We start from the raw sequence: 13,489 nt of genomic DNA on the forward strand, positions 1-13,489 counted from the left end.
GTCTTCCTTATGTCCAATCTAAATCCACCCTCTTTCAGGTTAAAACCATTACCCCTTGTCCTGTCACTACAGGCCCTAGTAAAAAGTTGTTCTCCATCTTTGTTACAAGCCCCCTTCTTCCACGTGGTGAAAGGTTGCAGTAAGGTCTCCCTGGAGCCTTCTATGCTGAACTATCTCAGCCTTTCTTTAGAGGAGAGATGTTCCAGCCCCTTGATAATTTCTGTGGCCCTTCTCTGGACCTACTCAAACAGGCCCATGTTTTTCCTGTGTTGAGGACTCCAGAGCTGGATGCAGTACTCCAGGTAGGGTCTCACAAGAGTAGAGTAGAGTAGAGGGAGAGAATCACCTCCCTTGCCCTGCTGGCCATGCTTCTTTTTATGCGGATCAGAATACAATCTGCTGTCTGGGCTGCAAGCACACATTCCCAGCTCATTTCTGATTTTTCACCCACCAGTATCCCCAAGTCCTTCTCAGCAGGTCTGCTCTCAATCCGTTCATCACTCAGTCCGTACTGACGTTGGTGACTGCCCTGACTCAGGTGCAGGACCTCGCACTTGGTCCTTTTGAAGTCCATGAGGTTCACATTGGCCCACTTTTCTCAAGCTTGACAAGGTACCTCTGGATGGTAAAAGCTTACTATAGGACGTCTAGATCTGAAGCTTACCACAAGATGCCTAGAAAGGAAGTATTAGTGACCTCACAAGGCCAGGACATCACACCAGGCAGCCAAAAGAAAAAGGAAACCAAGAAATAGAAAAGTCTGATTTCTGTGCTTTGTGTTATATGAACAACACAAAAGACAAAGAACAGAGCACACTATCATGGCTAATACAAATAGTAAAAAGAACCAAAAATGTTTCACCAAGATGCTCACAAATCCAAATTAAAGGCACCAAAGATTCTGATGCTCTCTGTGACCCAAATGCACCTCGTCACGTTCCTGCCTCATAAAGGGAATCAGTCTCACATGTGAACATTAAGGAGGCAGCCAGCTCATCATCTCCTCATATACACAGATGTTCTCGAAACATAAAGAGGGACAGCACAACCTCTAAAGTAAGATGGAAAGTAGCCAAGCACACAATGACTTAACATCATTGTTAAAGATTCAGGAAAGCTGCAACACTGAGACTGTTCATGACATATTCTTCCATATCTCATCTGATAAGGTAATTTCTACTATTCCTGATGTTTTTATGACTCCCCAGAAGTTCCTGCTCCGCAGACACTAGTTCTCCTTCAGTTTCTCGCCACCACTCTAACAGAGGCACATCTTACCTTGCCTGTTCAAGGTATGAGTACATTTGTCTGAAATGAGAGTCTGAGCCTCAGCCCAATGAGCATTTTCAAGATGGGACCTATACTGCCTTTCAAGATAACCAGCACTTTTGCATCTCTCTGACAATCCTGTCCCTTCTGTGCATTTCCAGAATCAACACAAGAAGGGCTAGACTACTAATATTTTTTTTTAAATTTACTTTGTAATTTAAGCTAAGGAATTTTTTTTAGAACACAAAAACCAAAAGCCAAGATCTTCCAGAGTGCTTCCTTGAGCTTCAGTAAACCTACAGCACTTCAAATGGGGTCAGAACCTGCTCCCATCACTTTGGGGAGACGAGAGATGTGTGACATTGCTGACTATATAACAAAGGCTCTTTTGAATTATTTACTACAGCAGAACTAACAAATCATGTGGATGTAAAGCTGCAACACTGCTCCAAATACAGAAATGAAAAGCTAGGGTTACAACTGATGGGCCAGTACTATCTTTTAAAATTGCTTAAAAATACATCTTTTGCTATGTTTTCAGTATTCTTGCACTTCATAATTCAATTTTCATGAAAATATTTCTACCTTAACCTTCAAACTACAGTGGGAGACACTGCTCTTTCAGAACACAAAAATAGATTCTCAAAGCTGATGTTTTTCAGAACTTAGGAAGTATCTGACAAGAATACAAATGACTACAGACGTGGGCTAGATCTTCATCAGTATTTTGTCTAAGATAGGCAGGAGGCACTTATGTTTTGGGGTGTTCTGCTTTTGTTTCTTCCCTGAACTGGAACAGTTCATGAAAACAAAGCTATTAATTGTTTTTGTATTTGCAAGAAGACTAGCCACACACCTCTGATTGCTGCTTTAGGCAAAATGCCCAAGCCTGTCATTCTATAGTAACATACCAAAATTGACTGTTAAGGTAGTTTCAGCACAGAAAAAATGAATAACCACAATTTTTCTTTTGAAAAAAAGAATACATTTTTTCCATATTCTCTTGTTGATAGAAATCTTAATAAATATTTATAGATAACTCTAAGACACCTCATTAGCAAGCTTTTCAACAAGTTGAGCAATTGCTGAATTAGGTATTTTAAATAATTGTTATAAATGTATCTTCTCACAGTAACATGGAAACAACTGTAGCATGTTTCTTAGTGGAACATCAGATTTATTTGAAAATGATAGCCAACAAATGTGACCACCTGGAAGAAGACTGCAAGGTTTGGCTGTACTAGAAGAATAAGCAGATGACTCCAGATGGGTCACCTTCCCTTTGACCCCACTGCTTATGTAAGAAGCGATTTGTTTCCAGGAGCTTCAGAGGGTCTGCTTGCGTTCCTTAATCTGGGACTCATCACCTTGTTGCCAAGATCAGCATCAATAATTCCTCCAACTTGCACCCATGCCCACGTAACAGACAAGAAAGCTGTACCCGCAACTGGCAGCTGAACCATCAGTCGTTACAGAAACAGGAATTTTCTCCTACACACGCAAAAAAAATTAGAATAAATAAAAAGTTTTTACCTTTCATCCGATACCATACTACCAAGAACAGTAAGTTTACAGGGTTACTTTGGTAGTCCAATGCATCTTTCATCACACAGCATGCCTTGGGCACGATACACTCAGTAGCACCCCAAACACTTGAGACAGCCACAAGACCTATTTTCAGGAGTAATATTTTAAAGAACAAGTCAGAGAACCTCAAACAATAACCAAGTGCTAGCCCAGAACAAAAATATCAGGAAACTGGGTGAAAAACCTCCAGGCTGAGGAGGGAGGGGAGAATAGGACTGACACCATCACACCTGCACAGATCAAGCCTCCTCAGCCTTTATGAAATGCAATACCAAACCAGACAAAGGGATTTCACAGAACCACAGAATGGTCAGGGTTGGGTGGCACCTCTGGAGACCTCCCAGCCCAACCCCTGCCAAAGCAGGGTCACCCAGAGCGGGCTGCACAGGATCATGTCCAGGCGGGTTCTGAGTGTCTCCAGAGAAGGAGACCCCCCAGCCCCTCTGGGCAGCCTGCCTCAGTGCTCTGCCACCCTCAAAGTGAAGAAATACTCCCTCATGTTCTGAAGGAACTTTTCCGTTTCCCCCTGATCGTGGTTGGAAGTGAGAGCGCTGGACACCAAATCACAGAGTTTATTTCTGGAATACTTTCCATACAGGCCTAAAATAAACTGCCATTTAATCTCACTTCAGTGTCTGTATTCCTTTCACCCCGAGTCAGTCAGTGACTGTCACAGTATGCTTTTGTCACTGTTCAGGTTCCTATGCATCTTTAGATCGGTCTTCAGCTACAAATTGTAGGACAACTCCTATTCACATCAATATGGGCATCCACAACCTTTTTTTGAAATAAACTGATGTTTAACATGCTTTTTCTTTTGTGCAAGGTTACCACAGTCTGCCATTCAATTAAGACAACCCATCAAAACAAAAGAAACAAAAACTTATCTGTGAATGCCAAACAAAAACGATCTTAACTGAGGCGTGGTATCTCAATTTACACTTGGAGTTCAAGAAACAACTAAGATTCCAAGCTGCCAAGGAGAATTTACACAAGGTTTCCCATGCTGCAATCTATGAATGAAAAAAGTTAAAGCTGAATTTTCAAAAGACTACATAAATGTAGAGGAACACTACTTACTGCGTCCCTCAGACTCACATACACACTGTGCAATAAGCCTCAAACCATAGATTTACTGGAACATCTATGTTTTCTGCTGCTAAGTCTTTCAGATGATTTTCAAAATACTGACGTTACAGTATCAATGGTACCTAACAGGTTTTTTTCTGTTAAAAGCACTATAGTGGCAGAAAAGCTAAGAAAAGAGAACTGCTTTTTCCTCATTAAACACTCCTGTTTTATAGTACTTTTCTATCTTCTACTTAAAAGGAGTCATTATCAGAAACTGGTGTTTTGTACAATATTCTTTTCTCAAACACACTCAGCATGTCATGACTTGTATCTTAAGCATGTATAGTCTTCTTAATTTACCACCAGATTGATTACTGATCAACTTTAGTGCAAAGTACTACATTTACATGTACATTTTTGACAGCCTGAGTACATTTCATAATCCCAGCATGTAGATAGCTTTACTTTTTCCAATACGCAGTTCCAAAGAAGCTATTGTGACTAATTTTTGTCAGAGGAAGAAAATCCAATTTTATAAAAACGTAAAGCTTTCACAGTGTTACATCAAACTGCTTTCTAATTTCACTTGCAAATATATAATGAAGCAGTTCAACAACAATGCACACAACCTTTATAGGCTGGGTCCTCTAATCCCACTCACTTTTTATGCTTTAGCAGGGAAATCTATCTTGAGGCTATCACATCTTGATAGTACAGAAACTGATTTAAAGGTTTCTTGTAGATGTTATTTTCTCCACCTTGATCAGAATTTTTGTATAATCAGACACTACTGAGGGAAATCTCTGAAAGCACTCCAAGGTATACCAACAAAGGATGTACTTGCTCACAAACAACTCCTATTGTCAGTAAAGCCCCTTTGCAATACTTGAATACTGTTGAAATGCATTTAGGCTTTTTGAGACTTATACATCGTACCATTTTTAAAAAGACTAACATCACACAAACTGGTTTTATATATATCACTTCACACAATTTTCCCTGGAGATTACGTACAATTTAATTTCTTTTATTAAAAAAAAAAAATCAAAACCCAACAACATACACATACCAGATCATCTAGGTAAATTATAAATGGCCATAATACAGTTATAAAATATTAAGTCTCACTCATTATCAGCTGATAGCTTTTGTCCCACAGTTTTAAAATACACATCTTGAGTAACATTTTTAAAAATACATATGGTTTTCCTAGCCAATAAGTAACTACAAACATAAGCCAGCTAACCAAGATTCAACTGTAGACTGAATTTACAGTATGCCAGCTACCTTATAGTAGCTGCCCAAACATAAATTCTCTTACTCAAACAAGATAAATTCAAGACAAATTTAAACCAATAGAAAAATAAGTGACCTCATATATAACAGGAGTACATGCAGTAAAAATATGCCTCTCTTTGAACCGAGCCGTAAGTGTGGCAGCTTCTACTGGGTTTGTTAAGAATTCCAAATGTCTTAAAGGCTTCTTCATATTTCACACTGCCATCTAGTGTAGGCTGTATTCACACATGCCAAGCTTCCGACTATCAGCACCTGAGGTACCGAGACCCAAGACTGCTTCCCTAAAAACAGCAACCACTGGTTTTGTTTATATTACCTGGAAACTATCAATTCCTAGAAGGAAATGACTATGCCAGCCAGCTGAAACAAAATACTAGAACTTAAAGCTATCTGACACCGACACTAGGAAAGCAAAAAAAAAAAAAAATATTAATAATCCTAGAAATAAAATTAAGAATGATATACATATATTTTTTAACTCAGTGGCTAAACAGTCATCAAATATGATTCATTTGGAAAAGTGTTTAATGTAGATTAACCAAGTGAAAACTTAATTAGTGAAGGTTAAGCATCTGTGCTTGTATAGAAACTACAGATCAAATTAAACAGTATTTCTCAAACAGCAGGTCTAAACTGAGAACACTTATTTCAATGTTTGTTGGTTATTTTTTTTTTAAACTAGGTGCTTCTTCATCATTTACATCATCTGTCTTTATTCCAAGCCTTAATCACTGGATCACCACCTGATGGGCCTGATCACACTGCGCCTTCGGAAAGAGCTGTTACGCAGGACTGCAGGGAAGTTTGCTTTATGATCAACTTACCCCACAGGGGCAACATTGCCATCTTTATCATTTCCAGCTAACAAAGAGAGGCTATGCCACGTGGCCATTCTACAAAAGCCACACGAATTCTGTGTCATGACAGACAGAAACGCAGAAATTCCAGATATAGTGTAGCTTTATAGCTGCCTTTGGGAGGCGGGGGCATGCAGGGAAACATACCCAGCCCACACACTTACTTGGCTAAAGCAAAAAGGCACTTTACATACACACTCCAACTTTCAGCTAACCGATTTGAAAAACTAAACATCTTCTCATCAATTGAAAGTATATTTTTATAACTATAAAAATAGCAGACTGACATTATTCTGAATGTCAGATGCAGTATCTCCTACTCTACATACCAAATTCTGTTCTCATTCACAGTATAAACTGGAATAACCCATTAAAGAAATTTATTCCAAAATTACATCACTAGAGCAGAGAAAGGAATTTCATCCCACAAAACTCAGTTCTACTGATACCTGTTTTCTTTATACATTTACGCATACACAAAGCAAACAAAATCCAGGCAGAGCAGTGATGTTACTGTTGCAATAGAAACACCATACAATAGCACAGTGTTAATGCACTCCACTTAATGCTTAAATGCACAGCAGTAAATACACAAGATACCAAGTCACACTTAGCGCCTAGAATTTTATAACCATTTTCATGTTTGAGTCATTTTTGTAACAGAAATATGCACCCTTGGTTCAGTGCATCTTACTACCATTGCTATAACAAGCTAAAATCATAGTTTATAAATAAACAAACAATACAAAAACCTGATGGTATATGAAAAACTGTTAAAATACAATAAAAGCTTATTTCCCACAAGACTTTCTCCTTCCTAATTGTCCATTACACATCCACCTCTTACAATAAAAACCAGAGTCTTTTTAGTGCCTCGTATTAAGAAATTTCACTCTATTTGCCAAATCAGTGGGTTTGCAGCAAGCAAGAAACTCTTACTGACAAGTGTACAGCTAACAAAATTAAAGAAATTAATACAAGTGAAAGTGGTTTAGTCATACATATATGGTAAGTTTAAGAGAAAATGCTCCCCTGACAGACTTAGCCCAGACTGACTTTACTACTGTACTCAGGATAAATTTTCAATGAGGTCACAGCATAGGGTAAAATTTCATAGAAACAGGATATACAACAAAATGAAAAACATCCACCAAAACCACACAGATGGATTTGATTTTTAACGCCATGGCACATAGTAACAGAGAACAAAGTCAGCCTGCCAAAGAAAAGAACAGCAGCAACGTTTGACACCATACAACGTCAAGCCAGCACCTTCAGCTTGTGTTGTCTTCCGCATTTTCATTAAACAGAGCCTTCTTCAACACTGCAAACAATCTAATCACTGACAAACAGGAAGAAGATAGCTTAGTTTGTCAGGCTGAGGCAAAGAGCCTATTAGCACTCTAACCTATGGAAAGCAACATTAAACCTCTGTCACAGCTACAGAGCTGAAACTACTGTAAACAGAACTGCCCTGCCCAGTCTCTTCTGGATTCAGAAGGGTGGTATGTTCTATAGAACTTGGATCTAAAACCCTTAGAAGCATAAGTAAATCCACATTTTTAAAATAGTCCCACTACAGATCCTGACATCAAGCAATTTAAAACCCATTGCTGAAACATGTAAGCACACTTTAACATTGTAAACCTGAAAAAAACCCTGCAGAATAAGCAAATGCAATTTGTTTTATTCACTCCTAAAAGATAAATTAATAAACGTGGCATGTACAGCATAAGATGCCCACTTCACTTTTCAGTATGTTATCTCAGTATAACTTGCCAAAAAGGTACACAGGACTTCGAAGATAGAGAACATATCCTGTCTAACAGCAATTTTTATAGTATAACACATTGTATGAATCCAATTTGCTGTTTGGGAACCTGGCCATGTTTAGTTAACTTATGATGACAGAAGAAATGGGAGCAAATCTCTTCCCTGAGATGACCTGCTACTGACCTGGCCAAATTAACTGAATTCACCTTTGAACATTATGGGGAAAATAAACTAAAGAATCCTCAATCATTAATTTATCAATTTTTTTTTCTCTTATTAATATTCAGCTGGCAAGCAGTTAACATAGTTTTCCAACACCAGGAAACTGAAATTCACAAACCTCAACTCCTTTTTAGAATTGCTAGCTTGGATTTTGTATCAAGACAAGCAAGTCTCTTTAATTAAAATCCTCTATCACCATGAAGACATCTATGAGATGAAGTCCAGCACAGCACTCAAATCTCGCACAGTGCAGCCACCCTTTCAAGGTTTGTCTCTGGTTTTCTGTAACAGATCAGTTATCCACCACAGGAGAGCCTGATAAGCTAACTGACCAGATTCTTATCTTGTCAAGTTAAGGAAAAATTAGGCATTTCTTTTAGGAAACAAACAAAAAAGAAAAACCCAAACAACCACCACACAAAAAAACTTAAGGGCTGCAAAAGCAGTATCAACTGTGACTGCTCCTAAAGAATGAGATGCAGAATCTGGGACAAAATTGTAGCAAGACTGCCAGGTTTGTAGGTAAAATCAGAAAGTGTGGAGAGGCTTCCTAAACCCATGGTAAGTAGTAGGCAAGGCCAAAGGCTTGGTGAGGCCAGGACTGCCACCTCTCCCCAAATAACGTTTCATCCTTCCATCCACCTTGCGTTTTGACATGTGAAGTTAGATTTCCAAGTTGTTTTAAGAAGCCAAGGAAAAGTCCTTCACAGAATTTGATTCCTATCACTCCAGATTACTTTGGAAGAAGGAATCCTTTTTCAAAAGTCTCATAAATAACATTTGCCATTCATCAATGGTAACAATAAAATATTAATATAATGCAAAAGATGTAATAAGCCAAACAAAACTAGCCCTTCCCAAAAATTTCCATCAGTCAGAGCATCTGGCACACAGGCAAGGTTACGAAAACATAAATTAGGGAGAGAAACATAGCTAACTACAGTTTCTAACTGTAACTAAGTGTTTCAGAATGCTAGTTCAAATTGTGATAAAATTTGAAGAAACGTTAAGTGTTGGGAGTAACTGCCTTTCAGTTTGTCTCTCTTAGCAAGCTACCTCTCTCCTGTAAATCTGTTACATAAATCCAAAAAGTATTGTTTTCATACTTCTCTGCAGAAGTCATATGCTAAAAATACGTATTCATAACAAACTAAATAATTCAGCAGACATATCAATCCTGCTACTTTTCCTCAAAAGTCATAGTGAATTTAGGCCTAGGCCTGTTCAAACAATTACTTCACCTGCAGACTATCTTGCAACCTCCACTCCTTACTGTCAACTAGCAGTGCTGTCCTCTACAGACCTGACTTGGATGCTATTCCTGGGCTTTTTGGGAGGGGGTGTTGTGGTTTGGGGGGGGTTATTTATTCTTGCAGCACAGTAGACTTTCAGGTACTAAGCACAGTATTACTCATGCATTTTGACTCACAAAACCTTCCACTAATTTTATGAAATCTTCCAAGTCAGATCAGAAGATAAGGAGATGGTCATAAAGGAGGATCTGTAGGAGGCACCTGGATACACCTGCTCAGACTGATACACCTTAGCCTGAGGAAGACAGAATCCTTCGATAAAAAAGAACTAACATAGCCTCACAGGTAAGTCTCTCCAGAGAAACCAGAGCGAAAGAGCTATCAGCAACACTTGCAAGGTTTCAGGAACCCATGGAGAACTGGAACTTGAAGCTTTAGGTAGTCCAAGAGAGCCAGTAAAAGAAAAGCTGTATTTTAAAGAAAGGTTTCATCTTATCTTGAGCACTGTAGAAACTCCATCAGAAAGCAGAGGTAAAAAAGCAAAACCAGGGCTCTGAAGTAGTAACACTGCCACATGCTCCACTAACGTCATCAGAGCTGTAAAAATCTCACAGGACTAATTTCTGGTCATATTAATCTTGTGACTTGCACCTTAATTTTAGTGGAATTATCAGAACGTGTGAAGCAAAGAGCATTCAGTCCTGCACGGATAGTTACAGTAGTGAGGGCTTACATACACAAACCCCATCCAAATACACAGGTTCACAGGACAAAAAAATTAAGATACCACGGGGCTTTAAAGCTAGTACCAATTTAATCCAGTAAAATAAAAATAACATTTAAAAAAGAAAAAAAATCAAATGACCACAACATTGGCTTTTCAAGGATTGCTAGCACACTTGTAAATATGTATCTGAATGTAAGAAGTTTTGTTAGTAACCAATTATTTACGTAAACTCTCCCTTTGATACAGACCGAGAAACAGACATTTTCCCCCATCATTCTTGCTACGCAGACATCCTTTAAACATAGACAGAGGGTGTCTGCCAACCAGTGAAGACTGAAAATTAATCTCATTTTTTGAGATCCAAAGCCAGATTTAAATGGCATATATATAGCCAGATTTTAGTATACCTATTTTAACACATCATTAATGGGTAAATAAACAAGGAAATTTCTTCTGGCAAGGAAGAGAAATGGAAACATAATTGCCCAACAGATGAAAACATAGCTCTACAGAGACTTCATCCTACTCCTGTTATTTCAGATAAGGCACCGGGTTAGCTGTGGGGACCGGGCAAACAGGTAGCACCAGAGCTGCCACCCATGCTTCAAAATCCGTTTGTCATTTGGGGGAAAAGAAAATCGAGCTCCACTTGCTCACAGTTCGGCAATTAAACGTCATCCCCCATCCCCGCCTTTTCTGCCTGATACCATTTCAAGTTCCAACTCTGCCCAACTTACCTACGCGCCATACCTTTCCCGTGGTTTCCATCGCATTTCAGCAGGCGCTGTTATGTGCAAGATGGGGAACCTACAGCTCAATTACTCCACCAATTAACCCCTTCGCGGCACCCACCGAGCCCTGCCACCCGCCTCACCAGCCGAGGACCCCCAACTTTGAAACGTGGCGGGGAACCGTAGCAGATCAGGTCCCTCAAGCCCCCCCCAACGCCCCTTCGGAGCAGCCGCGGCCGGCCACCGCGCCACAGCCACGGCAGCACCGAGGCTCCTCGGCGGGCAGCGCCGCCGCCGCCGCCGGGAGAAAGTAGCAGAAATCCCCGGCGGGTCTCGGCTGGAAGTTGCCCCGGCTCCTCGGTTTCCCCCGCGCCCCCGGAGGGCGGCGGCGGGCCGGGCGGCGGGCCCTGGGGCGGCCGGGCCGCCTCCCTTCCCTCAGCCCCGGCGCTGAGGGGGCGCGACGCCCGCCCCGGCGACAGGAGAGCGGCGGCCGGCCTCAGCGCACCCCCGGTCGGATCGCCGGGCTGCGGCGGGCCCCGACGAGCGCGCCTTCGCCTTCTGCCGGGGCTGCGCACGCCTCGCGGGCTGTAACCTTACGAAACTTGATAAGGGAATAAAAGGGAGGGACTTTGGCGGAACGGATTCCCGGCTTTTAATCTCTCCCGACGCGCCGGAGCCAGCGGGGAAACGAGGAAACAAAACCCCGGCAGCGGAACGCGCCCCGCCCGCCCCAGCGCCCCCCGAGCGGCGGTTACCTGCCCGGCAGCGGGGCGGCCGCCCGGCGGGGCGACCGGCGCGGCACTTTCCCCCGGTGCGTGCGTGCGCGGCCGGCGAGCCTGCTATTTATAGTCCGGAGCCTTCAGCAGCGCCACGCCGAGAGGAAACGAAGGGCTGAGCACCCCGGCAGCCGCGCCGGGCAGCCGGAGCCGAGCCTGCCCGCCCGCCGCCCCGCTCCCCGCCGCCACCGGGAGGGCGAGTGGCGGCTGGCGCTCGCCGCGGGCACAGGCGCTCCCGCCCGCCGGCGCCGCCCTCGGATGAGTCTCCTCCCAATGTCACCGCAGCCCGGCGGCGGCCCCGCAGGTAGCGCCCCCGAGCCCGCCGCGCCGAGGGGAGCCGCCAGCTGCCTCCGCCTCCCCGGCAGCCCTGCGGCCGGCAGGCAGCGCGGCGCGGCTCGGTTCAGCCGCGCAGAGGTGACCCGCTACTGCTGCTGCTGGAGGAGGCGAGACCGACTCTGGGGTGTGGGAGGGAGAAGCCGCCGCTTGCCATTCACCTCCTGCCGCCCAGAGGGAGCCCGGCCTCCGCGGCCGCTTCTGCCGACTGCCGGGGCTGAGGGCCGGCGGCAGGAGCCCGGCCGGCCCGAGGGGACGGTCGGCCGAGGCTGGGGTCCCTCCCGGGAGGCTGGCGCCAGCGCTGGGCCCGGGCTGACGAGCTGCTGCCCGGTGGCGCCTCCCCCGGGCCGGGGAGCCTAGGGCACGGTCCCTCCGGGGAGCGCAGCCGGAGCGGGGGGCCCGCTAGCCGCCTCCCCCTCCCACAGCTGCGATAGGGGCTCCCCAGGAGGCAGGCGAGCGGCTTCGCGGAGCCGCCGGGCTGGCTCCCTTTGAGCGTCAGAAGTTTGTGGGGGGTGCGCGAGAATGGAAGCCCCTTTCTGCCAGCGAGGGAGGTGGGAAGGCTTCTCCTCGCCTCCGGCTGGTGCCCCAGAAAGCGAGAAAGGCCCCATAAACCCGGCCTGCGATCCGCAGGGAGCCGCGGCCCCCTCCTTCCAGCCCGGGGCGGGCTGCCTGGGGGCGAGGTGCGGAGATGGGGGACAGGACTTGTTGTGCTTTGCTCCTTGCACATTAATGCCTTTGTATGGAGGCTGTGCTGGGCTTGGCGTAGACTTCCTCTCGAAAGCCACCTCCAGCGGCCGTGATGGCGGAGCTGACCCTCCGGCCCACACAGACCTTGCTATTATGTGCCCATCTCTGGGATGTCAGCTGAAAATCGCTTTTGTGTGTAAGGCAACGGAGGAATTAAGAAAAGTAATTTCTAAAGCATCTTGCTCACTTGATAATCATCTTCACATAATCCAGTTTTTCATTTCTCATGTAGTTAGATAAATTCTGGTATTTTAAACATCAGTTAATCCTATTGAGGCTGCTTGTGTGTTATGGCAGGACACCATCGGGGATTTGAGCTGCGTAGCTCCTACAGTCATACACAAAACAACTGAAGTTAACACAGATTAGATAGCTACCTTAGCCCACTCAACAGCATTTGTTACAGGGTTGGATTTTAGGGTTTCCTATGTTCCATAGCTGCATTCATCTTACAAGATACCAGGAGAAAGCCTGATAACAATCTGTGCAAAGCAAGACTGATTTAGCTTCAAGAGCCTGAGGTCAAAACCAAGCTAAACAGGGAGACAGTGTTGGGAGTGAAGGGGACCTAACCAAACACTTGCATTGTAAGTTATGTAAAAATTGAAAGACCCTAAGAAAGCACAAAAGAGAGAGATCTGGCCCTTTGCAAACACTTTGGCACAAGAAGTAATACACAAAAATACTCATGCATAAATGTTTGCAGAATCAGGCTCATATTGAACAAACCATTGTAACAAAGCGAAACTGCCTCTTAAATTCAGAGATAAGACTTTCAAGTATCTCTCATGAGCAGTATTTTTGTTTCTCACAACAGGAATGTCTTCATAATCTTCCTTCTTGT

At 43.7% G+C, this 13,489-nt stretch overlaps 1 protein-coding gene across 3 annotated transcripts in view; it reads right to left on the reverse strand.

Annotated features, from left to right (window-relative positions):
- INPP4B (inositol polyphosphate-4-phosphatase type II B) overlaps positions 1-12,015 on the reverse strand; it is a 345,506-nt gene extending 333,491 nt beyond the window's left edge. The window contains exon 1 of one of the 3 annotated variants that reach the window (XM_013303957.3): positions 10,796-11,006. The gene's annotated coding sequence lies outside the window, so the exon portion shown is untranslated. Of the gene's footprint in view, positions 1-10,795; positions 11,007-11,544 lie in introns of those variants that run through there. The other 2 variants (XM_055797014.1, XM_055797015.1) reach the window with 2 other exon arrangements.
- Positions 12,016-13,489: the final 1,474 nt, after the last annotated feature.

Source organism: Falco peregrinus, chromosome 2 (genome assembly GCF_023634155.1).
Source record: "Falco peregrinus isolate bFalPer1 chromosome 2, bFalPer1.pri, whole genome shotgun sequence".
Lineage (NCBI taxonomy): Eukaryota > Metazoa > Chordata > Aves > Falconiformes > Falconidae > Falco > Falco peregrinus.